Source organism: Poromitra crassiceps (genome assembly GCF_964638095.1).
Source record: "Poromitra crassiceps genome assembly, chromosome: 20".
Lineage (NCBI taxonomy): Eukaryota > Metazoa > Chordata > Actinopteri > Beryciformes > Melamphaidae > Poromitra > Poromitra crassiceps.
This window is the reverse complement of record NC_139637.1, coordinates 9,645,074-9,652,573: the sequence shown is the minus strand read 5'-3', so window position 1 is coordinate 9,652,573 and position 7,500 is coordinate 9,645,074. Positions and strand designations below refer to the sequence as shown.

General features: G+C 47.9%; 1 protein-coding gene across 1 annotated transcript in view; it reads left to right on the top strand.

Annotated features, from left to right (window-relative positions):
• Positions 1-7,500, top strand: part of sema3b (sema domain, immunoglobulin domain (Ig), short basic domain, secreted, (semaphorin) 3B) — a gene marked incomplete at its 3' end in the record, with an annotated part of 101,655 nt that overhangs the window by 73,855 nt on the left and 20,300 nt on the right. The window lies entirely within an intron of this gene.

Genomic DNA, 7,500 nt, shown 5'->3' with positions numbered 1-7,500 from the left:
CCGGTTTGGCTTTTCGGTGTCACGCTGGGAGCCGGCGTACAAAAACGGAGCGCTCCGAAAATAGACGCTGGGTGCATGTTAGGCTGTGTGTTAGTGTGGGGGTGAGTTTCTCCCAGCTCTGGCATGCAAGCTGTGTGTTGGTGGGGATGAGTTTATCCCAGCTCCATGCAGAGATTCGTCGCCTGACACACGCAGCAGAGCGAGCAGAGCCACCAGAGACACTCCCAGGAGGAGGAGTTTGCAGTTGAGGGGGGTGGGGTGCTGTTTTATTGAAGGAAATTACTGTTCAGATGTTTCAGGTCAGAAAATATTAGCTTCAGAGTCAGTGATTTGCTTGAAATGCCTCATTTCACAAAAGGCTCATTATCTCAGCTTCTAGTCTGAAACGTCTGTTTTTGGTGAAATCAACCTATCTTCTCCGGCTGATAACTAAAGAACGGAAAATGATATCAATAAACTTTTTTTTGCTGATGATACAATAGAGTCTCGTCGTTCTTTGTGCGTGTTCGGTGTTTACATAGTAATATCACACAATATTCTGTGGGCCTCGAGAAATCACTGAAAACGCTCTGAAAGGGCTGGCACTGGGAGCGTCCGTTTTCCAAAAGTGGCTGGCACTCAATGAGTTAAAAGAGGCTTCCTGAATCAGTGGCGCTCCGTCCAAACCCCCTCTCACACACAGTCAAGACAGAGAAAGAGAGAACACCCCTCTCACACACAGTCAAGACAGAGAAAGAGAGAACACCCCTCTCACACACAGTCAAGACAGAGAAAGAGAGAACACCCCTCTCACACACAGTCAAGACAGAGAAAGAGAGAACACCCCCTCTCACACACAGTCAAGACAGAGAAAGAGAGAACACCCCTCTCACACAGTCAAGGTAGAGAAAGAGAGAACACCCCCTCTCACACACAGTCAAGACAGAGAAAGAGAGAACACCCCCTCTCACACACAGTCAAGACAGAGAAAGAGAGAACACCCCCTCTCACACACAGTCAAGGCAGAGAAAGAGAGAACACCCCTCTCACACACAGTCAAGACAGAGAAAGAGAGAACACCCCTCTCACACACAGTCAAGACAGAGAAAGAGAGAACACCCCCTCTCACACACAGTCAAGACAGAGAAAGAGAGAACACCCCCTCTCACACACAGTCAAGGCAGAGAAAGAGAGAACACCCCCTCTCACACACAGTCAAGACAGAGAAAGAGAGAACACCCCCTCTCACACACAGTCAAGGCAGAGAAAGAGAGAACACCCCCTCTCACACACAGTCAAGACAGAGAAAGAGAGAACACCCCTCTCACACACAGTCAAGACAGAGAAAGAGAGAACACCCCCTCTCACACACAGTCAAGACAGAGAAAGAGAGAACACCCCTCTCACACACAGTCAAGGCAGAGAAAGAGAGAACACCCCCTCTCACACACAGTCAAGACAGAGAAAGAGAGAACACCCCCTCTCACACACAGTCAAGGCAGAGAAAGAGAGAACACCCCCTCTCACACACAGTCAAGACAGAGAAAGAGAGAACACCCCTCTCACACACAGTCAAGACAGAGAAAGAGAGAACACCCCTCTCACACACAGTCAAGACAGAGAAAGAGAGAACACCCCCTCTCACACACAGTCAAGACAGAGAAAGAGAGAACACCCCCTCTCACACACAGTCAAGACAGAGAAAGAGAGAACACCCCCTCTCACACACAGTCAAGGCAGAGAAAGAGAGAACACCCCCTCTCACACACAGTCAAGACAGAGAAAGAGAGAACACCCCCTCTCACACACAGTCAAGACAGAGAAAGAGAGAACACCCCCTCTCACACACAGTCAAGACAGAGAAAGAGAGAACACCCCCTCTCACACACAGTCAAGGCAGAGAAAGAGAGAACACCCCCTCTCACACACAGTCAAGACAGAGAAAGAGAGAACACCCCTCTCACACACAGTCAAGACAGAGAAAGAGAGAACACCCCTCTCACACACAGTCAAGACAGAGAAAGAGAGAACACCCCCTCTCACACACAGTCAAGACAGAGAAAGAGAGAACACCCCCTCTCACACACAGTCAAGACAGAGAAAGAGAGAACACCCCTCTCACACACAGTCAAGACAGAGAAAGAGAGAAAAACATGAGCTATGTTTCGATCCAACTGTGAAGCCAATGTTAAAGAAACGTGTAAAATGTTGCAGTAAATCAAATGTGAAATCAGCAAAAAGGCAGAAAAAGAGGCTGATGAGAAAGTATCGGGGATGATTTGATCATTTAGCTCATTTTGGATAGATTCCATACTGTGAATGAAATCAAACAAATACACTCTATTGCACTATTCTAACGTATCTAGAATATTTTGGGATGTCCAAACTCAAAGCCACTTTTGAGCAACTAGAAATCTCTCCCGCTGCGTGCGCATCACTGTGACATCACTGTGACATCACTTCCATCACACATTGTGACTGACAGACACCGCCACCACAGACAGACAGAGCCCACCTAGCCAATTTTAACTAACTGCAGCGATTCTGAACCATTTTAGCGAGCCGATCTTGCCGAACCTACAGTTGAGAAGTCCTGTAGGGAGGTAAGGAGGTAAGGAGGGCGAACAGATAAAGACAGAGAAATGAGGTAGCTCGGGTTAATCATTGATGGGTTGAAAAGGAGAGCGAGAGCGGGAGAGAGACATCCATCCACACAGTAACAATAGCACTCTATATATATATATATATATAGGTGAGGTGAGGTCACAGCCTGCTTTCTGCTGCCTGTTCTAACTAATGAGCAAGTGATGGGTCAAAGGTTGACTGGTGAACCCACTGACACACACGCACACACACACACACACACACGCACGCACGCACACACAGACACACACACACACACGCACGCACGCACGCACGTCGCACACACACAGAGACAGACACGCAAACACACACAGAGACAGACAGGGCACACACACACACACACACACAGACAGACAGACAGGGCACACACACACAGACAGGGCACACACACACACACACACACACGCTCTGGGTCTTGTAAAGGTCTTTCAGGCTTCTGTTCTCGCTGTACCTTTTCTCTTTTCGCTCCCTCTGTCCTTTTTCAGCCCTTTGTCATCAAAGAGTCAGGCCAACGCTCCACTGACTCACCTTCCTCTGCCCCACACACACACACACACACACACACACAGAGACAAGGCACGCACACACACACACACAAGCCCTTTTCCCACATGCGTACCGGAAAATTACCTGTAAGTCAATATCGGACATTTCCCTTCACACTTCGGCTCGCGCATGTGGGAATCTATCAGCGAATTTTCCTGTATGTTGGGGGGGGCGGGAGCTTATTTGGGGGGTCGGCAAAACTCGAAATAAGTTCGCTTGTCAGTTGTCACACAATAAATCACACTCGTTTGACTTAAGAGCAGCGTCAAGCCGCCAGCGTAATCAACACAGCCGATTTCCCCCTCCCCTCTCTGCTCGAGAGCAGCAGCCACGGACAGACACAGCGAATGACACAGCAAATGCACAAGCGAAATCCGTGGAAGTAGTTTGCTTTGATGTGCGCGAATGATTAGTTGATGCACTTTGAAGAAGTTGGGATCCGTGTCTGAGAGAAATAGTTGCTGGTTCGATGTTTATCCGTTCACCTGCGTTGCGTTGAAGCACTTTTTACAGACTGGATCGTTCGGAAATCAGCAAGCTGACATACTGCTCTTATTAGGCTATCACAAGATCATTTCGCCAGTTTGCTTTAATGTGCGCGAATTAGGGATGTCAACGGTTAACCGTTAATCGATTAACCGTCGCTAACGTCGTTGTTCGGTTATTGCTGTCGGTCTATCAGTTAATATTAAAAAAAAAAAAAAAAAAAAAAAAAAAAAAAAATTTTTTTTTTTTTTTTTTTTTGTCTATTTACTCAATGAGCTCATGCCCAAACAAGGCGTGTCTATTTAGATGCTGAAATGTTAATGCTTTTTGTGTTAGAAATTCTAACACAAAAAGAATTTGTGTTGAAATGTTGATGCTTTTTGTTAATGCTTGTTAATGCTTTTTGTGTTAGAAATTCTAACACAAAAAGCATTAACATTTCAGCATCTAAATAGACACGTCTTGTTTGGGCATGAGCTCATTGAGTAAATAGACACATTTTTTTTTTTTTTTTTTTTTTTTTTTTTTTTATATTAAAAAATTATGAATTAACCGATAGGTTAATCGATTATTAGCGTCGGTTAATCGAAAGTGAAATTAACCGAAAATTGACATCCCTAGCGCGAATGATTAGATTATGCCCGCTGGAACATTAAGCAACGTGTGTAGGCTACTCCTCGCCCATGATTGAAGGACCGCTGTCGCGGAAAATGACTGGAACCGTTTCCACTTGCGTCTCCTTAAGAGCATACCGGTCTTCTGACTGGGTCGAAACTGGTGAAATGTCGGGGACGACGGGGTCGCGCTTATACCGGCACGGCGCCTTTCTCACATGCAGGCATTAGACCACGTACCGGTCATTTTGCGGTACAAAGCGCATGTGGGAAAAGGGCTACAGAAACATGTATGTATTCACCAGCAACACATAACTCCCTGCTGGCTTTCAAAGGCTGAAAGGCTGAAAGGCAAGTCTTTGTTCCAAAGCACCGAAGGCTGTGTGTGTGTGTGTGTGTGTGTGTGTGTGTGTGTGTGTGTGTGTGTGTGTGTGTGTGTGTGTGTGTGTGTGAGTGTGAGGTGGGGGGGGATTGGGGGGTGAAAGCAGTTGTGTGAGTACCGGTATGTGTCAGCCCTAATGATCCACATCTCCGCTTGTGGCAATACACAACCTGGCCTGTCTCTCTGTCACCTGGGGGCGGGGCTGAGAGAGAGACAGACACAGCGCCCCTGCTGGCCATTTGGGTGCTCTAAGCGTACATTTTTTCATTGTGCCCCCACCCTCTACCAAGAAAAATTCACAAATGCAATCTTGTGTGTGTGTGTGTGTGTGTGTGTGTGTGTGTGTGTGTGTGTGTGTGTGTGTGTGTGTGTGTGTGTGTGTGTGTGTGTTAGAGCTGGGCTCGGGCTGAATTTTCCTTACCGAACCCGACCGAGCCCGTCACATTATTAGCCGAGCCCGGCCCGGCCCGACAGGTGTCAATTGATAATCTGTCCGAGCCCGGCCCGAACCCCCTCCCTGATTTTTTTTTTCCCCTCGGAGCGCAGCGAGCGCATAATTCAATGAGTCTGTCCAGCCTATAAACAGCCCTATATAATCCCAAACCAAAATCAGTCCTCGTAATTCAAAGCAGTCAATGATTAATACGTAATGTACAAAGCAAAGCACCAAACAGCCTAATTCGTGCGTGCCGTGCACTGCCCACACAGTCCCACCACATCGCTGAAAGAAGTACTGCACGGTGTCCGCGACACCAGCGCTGAGCCGACACGCAGCTGACTCCGGGCAGAGCAGCAGAGTGCATGTCTGGGCGTGTTTCATTCGATGCCTTCAGGTGCTTTCATTAACGTAGTAAATTAGCTCAGGAGCTGATGATAGATATATTTGAAGGCAAAAACAAGTGACTGATTACGTGACCGAGCCCGGCCCGAGCCCGAACGCGACTTCAATGTTTCTGTCCGAACCCGGCCCGTAAGTCGGGCCGGGTTCGGGTTCCGAGTCCGACGGGCCGGGTAGCCCTGCTCTAGTGTGTGTGGAGAAATCTCGTAATAGTAATTTCATTTTGTTTTACTTGAGATGCCTGAATTATTTCATGTTAGAAGCAGAGGCGCTTTATTTTGAAACTCCAATGAGGAAGTATCTGCCGTATGCAGGGAAGTACAGTAGCTTAACTACGAAAATAGCGTCCGCTGTTTATCTCCCTTTCTGCTGCAGCATGTTGAAGAAACACCCGTTCTGGTCATTATAGAGCAAGATGATGGCTTCCACTACACAACACTGTATTTATTTACGTAGGCTACGTTACATATTTGCGGGAATGAGAGGGATCTCACACTTGTACTGATGTCCAGCATGACTGGTGACGAGGGAAACGTGAGTTTGTTTACTGCGTCGCATGTCATTAACAAGGAGATCCCACAACTTTCTTTTAAGGAGGCACCGTGGCCAGTTCAAAAATGCCAAACTGGCCGTGTGGAGAGTTAATTTTAGAAGGGGCATTATTACCAAACTGCGGGGCATCCACCGCACTGTCTGTTTGACCGTGGTATTCCTACGCCCAGTGCGTTGTGCGCGTGTAGGGAGCGGCAGCCCTGGACAGACGGACGGACGGACACAGGGTTGTTCTGCATTATCTCTGTCTCCAGCTCAGGGTCAGATATATTAAACCTCTCTCTCTGGCCCCCAGGGGGAGTGTAACTTGATCACTAGACAGACAGATGTTACAATGGTCTGTCTGGGGACAAACAGACAGGCAGGAGAGAGGGAGGGAGAGATCAGTGAGACAGGAGAGAGGGAGGGAGAGATCAGTGAGGACAAACAGACAGACAGGAGAGAGGGAGGGAGAGATCAGTGAGACAGGAGAGAGGGAGGGAGAGATCAGTGAGGACAAACAGACAGACAGGAGAGAGGGAGGGAGAGATCAGTGAGGACAAACAGACAGACAGGAGAGAGGGAGGGAGAGATCAGTGATGACAAACAGACAGACAGGAGAGAGGGAGGGAGAGATCAGTGAGACAGGAGAGAGGGAGGGAGAGATCAGTGAGGACAAACAGACAGACAGGGGAGAGGGAGGGAGAGATCAGTGAGGACAAACAGACAGACAGGAGAGAGGGAGGGAGAGATCAGTGATGACAAACAGACAGACAGGAGAGAGGGAGGGAGAGATCAGTGAGGACAAACAGACAGACAGGAGAGAGGGAGGGAGAGATCAGTGAGGACAAACAGACAGACAGGAGAGAGGGAGGGAGAGATCAGTGAGGACAAACAGACAGACAGGAGAGAGGGAGGGAGAGATCAGTGATGACAAACAGACAGACAGGAGAGAGGGAGGGAGAGATCAGTGAGGACAAACAGACAGACAGGAGAGAGGGAGGGAGAGATCAGTGAGGACAAACAGACAGACAGGAGAGAGGGAGAGATCAGTGAGGACAAACAGACAGACAGGAGAGAGGGAGGGAGAGATCAGTGAGGACAAACAGACAGGCAGGAGAGAGGGAGGGAGAGATCAGTGAGACAGGAGAGAGGGAGGGAGAGATCAGTGAGACAGGAGAGAGGGAGGGAGAGATCAGTGAGACAGGAGAGAGGGAGGGAGAGATCAGTAATAGGAATAGGACCCATGCTAAGTACACACATTCTTTACTTAAAGGAACACTCTGCCCATTTTCAACCAGCTTTGTATCATTAGAACATCAGTAGTATATCAGAAAACTGTAAACTGTTTTGAAGTCTGTCATTTAATTTGACAGTTATTGAGTGTTAAAGTGTGGACCAGTGACATCACTGGTCCACACTAACTCAAATTAATAACTCATTAACTCAAATCAACTCTCAATAACTGTCAAACTAGATGA